Genomic DNA, 11,551 nt, shown 5'->3' with positions numbered 1-11,551 from the left:
GGCAAGGAAGAAATCAAAAGAAGTGGAAAAAAGCAACACCAACAGCCAACAAATGGCACCCAGAGAGCTGCCCGCTTGGGTGTGTGGAATCCAAGAAGCCGGGGCTTCCTGGTCAAGAGACCGTGGCCATCGGAAGCAGAGGAGGCCGAGCCAGGGCAAAGAAGGGTGCAGGGTGGGAAAGCGCAGAAGACAAATTACCGGTTGTTTTGTCTCCCGCTGGATGCTCCTTGAGACTGCTTTCTCGTACCCCCATTTGCTGGTCTCCAGTAGGAGTCCAAGATGGTGGATCCACGCCGCGTTAGCTGGTAGGGGACCTCTGCATGAATCTCTCCTCACTCTCCATTCTCTGTCAGTTTTCTCACTCCATTTGGTGCTTGGCTGAGTTCGTTATCTCTTCGTTTGATGTTTTAGGGCTTCAGGATTGTTGTATTCTCTGTTCAGCTTAGTTTTTCGGATGTTTGCTGTGGAGGGATGGCGTGGTGCTTCTGCCTAGAGGGCCATTTTGCCAGAACTCACAAGTCCTATTTATTATTAGACAAATTAAAATGCCAGAGTTGCAAAAAATTTTTCTGCAATTAAAATTTATATGCCTTTTTACATATAGTTTTCTCTGTCTTGTAATTTCCTTCCTCAATTCACTATCTTTTATGATGGTAAAATACTATTTCTGCTTTGGGTCTCATACCACATATGTTACGTTCTTTGGGAACATCCTTGTCTCCCTTATGCAAATGAAGTTATATTATTTTCCCTAGTTAGTATAACTCCACGAGAGCTATTATTCCTTTTTTTGAATCCTCAACACCTAGACGAATTATATTTTCAATAAATATTTTTAAGTGGGTGACAAAATAATCAATAAATACATTATTCTCACATGCTTGTCTTACCAGAGGCTTGTAACTTATTTCTTTCCCCCCGCTTACAATAAAAACCTAAGTAAAAATTCAAATGACATAATAATTATCTTCATTTGACCCAATTCCATGTATTATCTATTGTGTCCATTATGTATATTTCTAGTGGATTTTATTTCCTTTTATTGATTGTTATGGAAAGAAAAATTATATCTTTTACTTTTTAAATGTAATTTTTAAACACTGTAATTTAAATTCTACTAATACTAGCAATGATTCAGTGAATATGTAAATGTAAAAATATACCAAGGCAAAATGTTTCATTAGAAAATGCAATCAGTCTTCATGTACCAAAAATAATTTGCACAGCATGCTGCTGTTCAGTTGTTGATTAAAAGTATATATTAATATATTTGTAATAATTACATTTGCTATTATATTTCCCTGTGCAACAAGACCAGAAAGAGATATTTGTGAGTTTTTATGAGACTCTTTAATGTGATAAAATCTAAAATTTAGAATTCAAAAAAGTCTAGTTAGTGCAAATCAATAAGTTAATGGAAAAACAGAACAAAATTATTCTTTGATTAAATAACTTTTCAGTGAAGAAAATCTCAGATATAAACATTTCTGGTTAAATATGGCACCCTAACAGTAGCTCAAACTAGCACAAAATGCCTATAAAAATAAAAATGAAATAAATCATAAAATTACTAAAATTGAAATATAATAGTCACTACTCATCTGTAAGATTATTGTACTGTGGTGGCTTCGTGATGCTGTGATGCTGGAAGCCATGCCATCGGCATTTCAAATACCAGCAGGGACACCGGTGGTGGATAAGTTTCAGTGGAGCTTCCAAACTAAAACAGACTACCAAGAAGGACCTGTAGTCTACTTCTGAAAAATCAGCAGGTGAAAACCTAATGAAGAGCAGCAGATCATTGTCTGATATAGTGCCAGAAGATGAGCCCCTTGTATCAGAGGGCAATTAAAATGGGACTGAGGAAGAGCTACTCCCTCAAAGTATATTGTCATTGTTAGATGACAACAATTCAGTTCCAACTCATAGCAACCCTATGTACAACAGAACGAAACACTGCCCAGTCCTGTGTCATCCTTATAATTGTTATGCTTGAGCCCATTGTTACAGACACTGTGTCAATCCATCTCCTTGAGGGTCTTCCTCTTTTTTGCTGACCTTCTACTTTACCAAGCATGTATCATCAACATTAATGACTTATATGGAGTAAAGCTTTTGGGACCCTCATTTGCTGACGTGGCATGACTCAAAATGAGAAGAAAGAGCTGCAAACATGTATTAATAATCATAACATGGAATGTACGAAGCATGAACACAGGAAAATTGAAAGTCATCAACAGTGAAATGGAATGCATAAAGATCCATATCCTAGGCAGTAGTGAGCTGAAATGGACTAGTATTGGCGATTTTGAATCAAATAATCATATGGTCTACTATGCCGGGGATGACAAACTGAAGAGGAATTGTATAGCATTTACTGTCAAAAAGAACATTTCCAATCTATCCCGAAGTACAATGCTGTCAGTGATAGGATAATATCCATACACCTACAAGGAAGGCCAGTTAATATGACTATTATTCAAATCTGCATACCAACTACTAATGCCAGAGATAAGGAAATCAAAACTTTTTACCAACTTCTACAGTCTGAAATTAATCAAACATGCAATCAAGCTGCCCTGATAATTCCTTGTGATTGGAATGCAAAAGTTGGAAACAAAAAATAAGGATCAGTAGTTGGAAAATATGGTCTTGATGCCAGAAAAGATGCTGGAGATCACTTGACAGAATTTTGCAAGACCAGTGACTTGTTCATTGCAAATACCTTTCTTCAACAACATAAATGGTGACTAAAGACATAGACTTTGCCAGATAGAATACACAGCAATCAAATCGACTATACCTGTGGAAAGAGATGATGGAGCAGCTCAATATCATCAGTCAGAATGAGGCCAGTCCCGATGGCAGAACAGACCATCAACTGCTCATATGGAAGTCCAAGTTGAATCTGACAAAAATTAAAACAAATATATGAGAGCCAAAATATGACCTTGAGTATATCCTACCTGAATTTAGAGACCGTATCAAAAGTAGATTTGAGGTATGGAACACTAATGATTTAAAATCAGATGAGTTGTGGAATGGCATCAAGGACATCATACACGAAGAAAGCAAGAGGTCATTAAAAGGACAAGAAATAAAGAAAAGACCAAAATAAATGTCAGAAGAAACTCTGAAACTTGCTCGTGAATGTAGAATAGCTAAAGGAAATGGAAGAAATGATGAAGTAAAAGAGCTGAACAGAAGACAAAGTATAATGAAATGTGCAAAGACCCAGAGTTAGAAAACCAAAAGGGAAGAACATGCTCAGCATTTCTCAAGCTGAAATAATTGAAGAAAAAAATTCAAACCTCGAGTTGCAATCCTGAATGATTCTATGGGCAAAATACTGAACAACGCAGGAAGCATCAAAAGAAGATAGAAGGAATACACAGAGTCACTGTACCAAAAAGAATTGGTCGATGTTTAAACATTTCAGGAAGTAGCATATGATCAAGAACCAATGGTACTGAAGGAAGAAGATCAAGCTGCACTGAAGGCATTGGAGAAAAGCAAGGCTCCAGGAACTGATGGAATACCAGCTGAAATGTTTCAACAAACAGATGCAGTGCTGAAAGTGCCCACTCATCTATGACAAGAAGTTTGGAAGACAGCTACCTGGCCAAACGATTGGAAGAGATTCATATTTATGCCTATTTCAAAGAAAGGTGATCCAAACGAATGCAGAAATTATTGAACAATATCATTAATATCACACGCAAATAAATTTTCTAAAGATTATTAAAAAGTGGATGCAGCAGTACATCAACAGGGAACTGCCAGAAATTCAAGCTGCATTCAGAAGAGAACACAGAATGAGGGATCTCACTGCTGGTGTCTGATGGATCTTGGCCGAAAGCAAAGAATACCAGGGAGATGTTTATCTATGTTTTATTGACTATGCAAAGGTATTCAACTGTGTGGATCATAACAAATTATGGATAACATTGCTAAGAAGGGGAATTTCAGAACACCTAATTGTGCTCATGTGGAAGCTGTATATAAAACATGCAGGCAGTTGTTTGACCAGAACAAAAGAATACTGCATGGTTTAAAATCAAGAAAGGTGTGTGTCATACTTGTTTAATCTGTATGCTGAGCAAATAATCCAAGAAGCTGGACTACGTGAAGAAGAATAAGGCGTCAGGATTAGAGGAAGACTCATTAACAACCTGTGATATGCAGATGACACAGTCTTGTTTGCTGAAAGCAAAGAAGACTTAAAGCACTTACTGATGAAGATCGAAGACTACAGCCTTCACTATGGATTACAACTCAACATAAAGAAAACAAAAATCCTCACAACTGGACCAATAAGCAATATCAATAATAAAAAGTGAAATGATTGAAGTTGTGAAGGATTTCATTTTACTTGGATCCACAATCAACACCCATGGAAGCAGCGGTGGAGAAATCAAATGACATATTGCATTGGGAAAATCTGCTGCAAAAGACTTCTTTCAAGTGTTACAAGGCAAAGACCCAAGCCATGGTATTTTCAATTGCCTTATATGCATTTGAAAGCTGGACAATGAATAAGGAAGATGGAAGAAGAATTGATGCTTTTGAATTATGGTGTTGGCAAATAATACTGAATAATCCATGGACTGTCATAAGAAAGAACAAATCTGTCTTGCAAGAAGTACAGCCAGAATATTCCTTAGATGTGAGGATGGCAAGACTTAGTCTCACTTAGTTTGGACATGTTACCAAGAGAGACCAGTTCCTGGAAAAGTGCATGATGCTAGGTAAAGTTGAGGCTCAGTGAAAGAGAGAAAGACCCTCAACTAGATGAACTGACACAGTGGCTGCAATAATGAGCTCAAGCATAGCAGCATTTGTGAGGATGGCACAGGACTGGGCAGTGTTTCTTTCTGTTGTCCAAGGGTCGTTATGAATCAGAAATGACTCGATGCCACCTAACGACAACAGTAAATATAATAGGGAGGATATTTGGAATTCAATTATTTGACATATAGTAAAAATGTAAAAATAGACGTAGATGTTCCACCATGAAAGAGATAATCCTCTGAACGAAATGGTGAGATGGATTGCACATCCTTATTGTCTGTCCTCTATCTGAGTGAACATTAGCCCCACAACGCCAGATATTGCTATGGACAGCTTACGCATGGGAATGCTTCGGGCGTTTCCAGAGTAGTTTTTCCTGACATAGTTCCATATCCATATAGAACCAGCGTTATAAAGAAAGCATACAGAAAGGTGAGTGGTTGCAGAGGCTTTTTTTTGTTTGTGGGGATAAAGGGCAGTTTCCACTACTTACACTGGTAAAAAATAATAATAAAAATAAATAAAATTTTGGATTCAAGACTCAAAACTGGGTGTAGGGGATTCCTATCAGTCATGTTTGCTGGCTACCAGAAGAATGAAAAAACTGAAAGGAGTAAATGCATCACATTTGAAATTTCAAAATAAGCAGGATTCTGTACACAACAATCTGAAGTTACAGACTTGAGGAATTTATTTATTTATTTATTTAAGAAATAGGGAATTGTCCCAAGGAGAGTGCACATGGCTGCACATATGTTCACACACACACACCCCACACGTGCACACACACACAGCAACTGACAAAGAAAGAGCTAAATGAAGTTTACTTTGTAGGAATATAATGAAACGAAAATATTAGAAAATACAACAATACTGTAATCTATGATATATGCAGCAGGACAAGGAAATGAACATAGTAGCTCGAAGACTCAAAGGTTCTAAATAACGTACATTTAAAAATCTACTAAGTATCTGGAAGAAAATGTTATGTACTTGTGTGGTACCTCAATAGAACACAAGAAGACATACTACTTACAACAAGAAGCAGACATCTATCGGAAGGCAGTAAATTGGAATGAAAATGCCCAGAAAAAGATAATAAATAGGAAGACAAGTAAAATAAATATGATCTTCAAAGAAAAAAATAACTCAATCGAAGTGCCTCGAGTTAGTAAAGAGTAAAACTGATAATGCTGGAAATCAAACAAATGATTAGAAAAAAAAATTAGGAAGACAAGCCTACTAGATTTTCCTTTAACAGGCACTAGAAGTCACCGTTTTAAAACAACTCTAACACTAAGCCGTTGGCAGAGAAGACAGAAAAAGAAAAGACCAGCAAAGAGAAAACAAATTGGAAAATATTTGAAGTTCGGGATTAGGAGACAATAATGAGTAATTTACCATCCTAAAACCCTTAAATGTGTAGGGTCACACTTATAAACGTGCAACTAAAAGAACCATTCTACTAATGCAAAACATGTCTGAGATTCCAGATCATTTCTCAGGAACTGTGACGAGTTAATTTATGGATCGGAAGGAAAAGAATGCATCTCGTATCAATGTCAGGTAGCTAAAGATTAATAATAAATAGAGGAGATTACTTTTAAAAAATGTAAATACGATTTTATTGTGGTTTTGGTGAAGGTTTACACAGCGGTTTTGGTTCCCATTCAACAATTTCTACACAAGTTGTTCAGTGATGTTGGTTCCGTTCTGCACAATGCTTGAACATTCTCATTATTTCCATTCTCATTGTTCCATTAGGAGGTTACTTTTTAAAAGACACAAGAGGAAACACACATGTAAGAAAGTCAGGGAACTAGAATCCACGGAAAAGATTTCGAGTGATGACTGAAATGGTCACAGAGGAGAGAAAAGATGACAAAGAGACAGAACCTCCAGTCTGGAGTTCCCTGTGCAGTAATCAGCTTTCCAGCTCAATTACCCTCAAATACTAAGACAGGGAGCCCACCTGCAGCACATTTGCAGCAAAGAGCCCCTGATGTGCATACAGAAGATTCCCTACCTCTTAACTCAGTACCTATCAAGTCGTTCACCATATGTAGCATAGTCTATCTAGGACAACGTGTGATGATCCTATCAATTTTAATGTATGAAATAAAAAGCTAAAACATTCAGTTGTTAGGAATATCACATCAACCAGAAAAGTTATTTTCAGACGACTTCGTAATAAAGGCTACCTGTGTCTGCGAATTCAGTGACTTCACTTCAGCAGGTCTCACCATCTCACTCTTTTAAGAGAGGATATTATAGCTACATTAATGTGTGTAAGCGAGGACTAAATAAGTATTCAAATAATATTTTAAACATACATGTACTTGAATATTTTAAATACACTTCCAAAATATTAATTAAGTATGCATCTGTCCGTATTATATGTTATCTAATTACTCATATAGATTAAGCTGTGGTCAACTAGTTGTTTTGCATGGATAGCCAGGGTGCAGAAGAAAATGCGACACTTTGGAGATAAATTAAGTTTAAGGAAGTAGGAAACATGGGTATAATCATCAGACAGGACGACCATGGCTCTGGGAAATCCCAAAGAACGGACCAATTAATAACCCAGATTGTCGTATGGGAGTTTCAATAGAATTCAGACAGACAGACAGATAGATAATCACCATTATACAAATTCCAATTGCTGTTGTCTTTTTGGACTTATGGCTATCCCACGTGTCAGAGCAGAACTATGCTCCGCAAGGTTTTCAACGGTGATTTTTCACTTAGCAGCCATGCACGTTGTTAACCATTTGTAGCACCGAGGGACTCCATTACACTACATGACGGTAACAAGTATTGAAGACAAAATCTGCCAATGGATGCTAAAATTAGTGGGTGAAAGTTGGATGAGAAAGAGGCTTTCCATATTCTTAAAGTACACTCTCTAAGCTTTTTTTTTTTTTTTTTTTATTAAATACAAATACCAAGGCAATAATTTTACAGGTGAGAAACCCAGCAGACACCAGCTTAACCAAGTGATCAGGTTAAATAGCAATAGTGATAAGGTATATTGACATCATGAACCCCATGTCATGATATACTCAGAAGAACAAAGGCGGGGGAGTGGGGGAAGTTGCTGTGAAGTCCAATTCACAGCAACCCTACAGGACAGAGTAGAACTACCCCGTAGGGTTTCCAAAGCTGTAATCTTTACAGAAGAAGACTGTCACATCTTTCTCCTGCAGAGCGGCTGGTGGATTCAAACAGCTGACCTTTCGGTTAGCAGCCCAGCTGTTTAACCACCGAGCCACCAGAGTTTCTATACTGAGAAAGGTACAATATAACTTTAGTCATATTTTTGCCTAAAAGCCATATCTCATTCCAATTATGGGAAAACAAAAAGCAAATCCTATTTGAGGGACATTTTAAAAATAACTGATCAGTACTCTTCAAAAGTGTCAAGACCGTGAAAGATAAGAAAACACTAAAGACCACAGTCTTGGAGAACGTCTAGGTCAACTGGCGTAACATATTCATAAAGAAAATGCTCTACATCCTACTTTGGTGAGTAGCGTCTGGGATCTTAAAGCTTGAGAGCAACCATCTCAGGTACATCTCTTGGTCCCATCCTGTCCAGAGCAAAGGAGAATGAAGAAAACCAAAGACACACGGAAGATATTAACCCAAAGGGTTAAAGGACCACATGCATCACAGCCTCCACCAGCCTGAGCCCAGAACAACCAGATGGTCCTTGGCTACTCCCACCGGCTGCTCTGAGAGGAATTACAATAGAGAGTACCTGGGCAGAGCAGAAGAAAAACGTGGATCAAAATTCAAATTCACAGAAAAAGACCAGACTTACTGGTCTGACAGAGACTGGAGGAAACTCGAGACTATGGCCCCTGGACACTCTGCTAACTCAAAACTGAAATCATTGCTGAAACCTACTTTTCAGACAAGGATTAGAAAGGTCTAGAAAACAAGCAATAACACATGGGAGCAATGTGCTTCTTAATCTAATCTGCTAGACCAAATGGGCAACTCCTTCCCAAAAGCAAGATAAGAAGGCAGAAAGGGACAGGAAAACTGGATGAATGGACATGGGGATCCCCAGGTAGAAAGGACTAGAGTGCTGCCTCATGGGGATTGCAACCTTCGTCACTAAATAATACATGTATAAATTTTTGCATGAGAAACTAACTTGAGCTGTAAAATTTCACCTAAAGTACAATAAAATTAAGAAAAAAAAAAAAAAGAAAACATGAAAGAAATGTTACAGTTTGGAAGATGCCAGGACGAAATAATAATGAAGCACAATGGAAGCCCTCGATAGGATCCTGGAACATAAATATGACACTAATGGAAAAATTAGTAAAATTTGAAAGTGTTCTATAGTTTGGTCAATGATATTGTACTCATGTTAATTTCTTGCTTCCGATAATTATACTATTGTCATATAAGTTGCTAGTATTAGAGGAAGCTGGTGAGGAATATATGGAAGCTCTCTGTACTATTTATGCAACATTTCTGTAAGTCTAAAACTAGTTAAAAATTAAAAGTTTTGGAGTAAAACAAGCATATTGTTTTCATCTGATATTCTAAATTAGGCTGTGATATTAGGGACCTGTGGGGTTTTACTCTTGCCTTACATTGACTTCTGTATTATTCATCACAATTCATTTCTTTTAACACTTAATTTCTGCATAGAAGAATTATTCCATTTATAAAATAATCCATTTTAGGTTTATTTATAAATATTAACACTATACATTAAAATTCTTTTTTAATTTCTTAAATAAGTAGAACATCAATGATGCATTCAAAAACAGACAAAAGAAAAACTTACAAAACGTTTTTGAAAAATATGTAATTTCCAAATAAACAATGAAGCTAACAATTTCAATTGTGGCTTTATAGCTTAACTTTAATTAGTTCTGACTTGGAACTCTGTATATTCCAGAGATCTGAGAACTGCAAATGAAATAATTTTGCAGAAGAAGTCAATGAAAATACCTAATTAAAAATTTTAATTACATTCACTTAAATCAGCTTTTTGCATTAATTAAAACATGTATGTTAAATGCATCTTATGAGAATTACAAGTATTTGGAGCATTTTTCATTTTTAAGTATTTTTAAGATGGAAATAAATTCATTTCTTACAAGTATATTTCACATAGATGTTTTTGATAAAAATACTAAGTTAAACGGGTGAATACAGGCTGTGAAGCAATGAAGAAGGACAAACCATTATTATGTTCCATTTATGCTAATGAACACTTTCGTGACATCTTAATAATGACCTTATTGACATCTTAATAATGAGAAAATTGTCCAGTTAAGAGGGTGTTTTGTGACTTACTAAATATAAAATATAAGTAATACTATTTAAATACTTTCTAAGTATATAAGTCCCTTGATGGTGCAAAAGGTTAGCAGATTCGGCTATTAACCCAAAGATGGGTGGTTCAAGTACACCCAGCGGCACCTGAGAAGAAAGACCTGGAGATCTACTCTCAAAAAATCAGCTGTTGAAAATGTTATGGAGCACAGTTCACAATGAGTCAGATTCTACTTGATGGCAGCATATATATATATATATACATATATATATATATATACATATATATATATATATATATGTGCAGAATATAAAGTGTCACAGCTTTTCATAATAGATACAATATCCCCTTGCTGTCAGGTTGATTCCAACTCACAGTTACCATACAGGACGCAGTAGAACCACCACATACCGTTTCTAAGGGTGTAAGCCTTTATGGAAGCAGACTGCCACATCTTTCTCCTGCTGAGCAGCTGGTGAGTGCAAACCAGGGACTTTTCGGTTAGCAGCCCAGCACTTAACTACTGCACCACCAGACGTCCTTAAATACAACAACGTAACAGTGATATTTATTTGTTTATGTTACATGCCATTTTTAAAATTTATTATAGCTACGAGGAGGGTACATTTATATTTTCTTTGCATTTTTAGTCTTTCAAACTTAATACCTAGCCACAGATTGATGCTCACCAAGAAAAAAAGGCAGAAAATATTAAAGCCCTTTTATAATTTCTTAAATGAGTTCATATATCATTCAAAGTTTAAGTTTTTTGAATTTAAATTTAACTTAGAAATTCAAGAACTCATTTTAGTGCATTAAAGATCATTTAATGCATTTTAATCACCACAGGATTATTCAGAATCAATAGGTTAGCAGTGATTGAGGCTCCTTACTTATAGCAAGATTAAAACATTCTGGTAGAAACAGATCTTTCCATAAAATTTCAGATAATCAACCAGATGAATCAGACTACCAGCTAGGGAGAATTCAATGATCTTTAATTTCCCGTAAAATAATAATGCCTTGAAATTTCATTTTAAATCTACTCTTGCACAATACATGTTCTCTGGTGGGTTTTAACATCTAAATTTTTACGTTCATTGTTAAACTTAATATCTAACAACAAGACTTTGCATTGAAATTTGGTATTCTTCAATATTGTATAAAATACTTATATTTTAATAACTTACATTGTGGCAATTTCCATGTTGTTTTGTTGTGATTTCTGCCACATTTTCTTTTCTTGCTTATATGAAACTCAGAATTAAACAAAATTATTTCAGTATTTCTTGTTGTTGCTCATTTGGGATGGCAGTGCTGGCTAACATTCATTGATTATCTGTAATGTGACAGATGTTTTATGTTCATTAACTGCTTTAATGACCTCAAAGCCTGTCAGGGTTGTTTAGATCTTGTTTACTCCCTTTTACAAATAAGCTAAACAGAGCTCAGGAA

Source organism: Trichechus manatus, unplaced genomic scaffold (assembly GCF_000243295.1).
Source record: "Trichechus manatus latirostris isolate Lorelei unplaced genomic scaffold, TriManLat1.0 scaffold00152, whole genome shotgun sequence".
NCBI classification, from domain to species: Eukaryota; Metazoa; Chordata; class Mammalia; order Sirenia; family Trichechidae; genus Trichechus; species Trichechus manatus.
The sequence above is the reverse complement of the archived record's forward strand: the minus strand, read 5'-3'. Positions refer to the sequence as shown.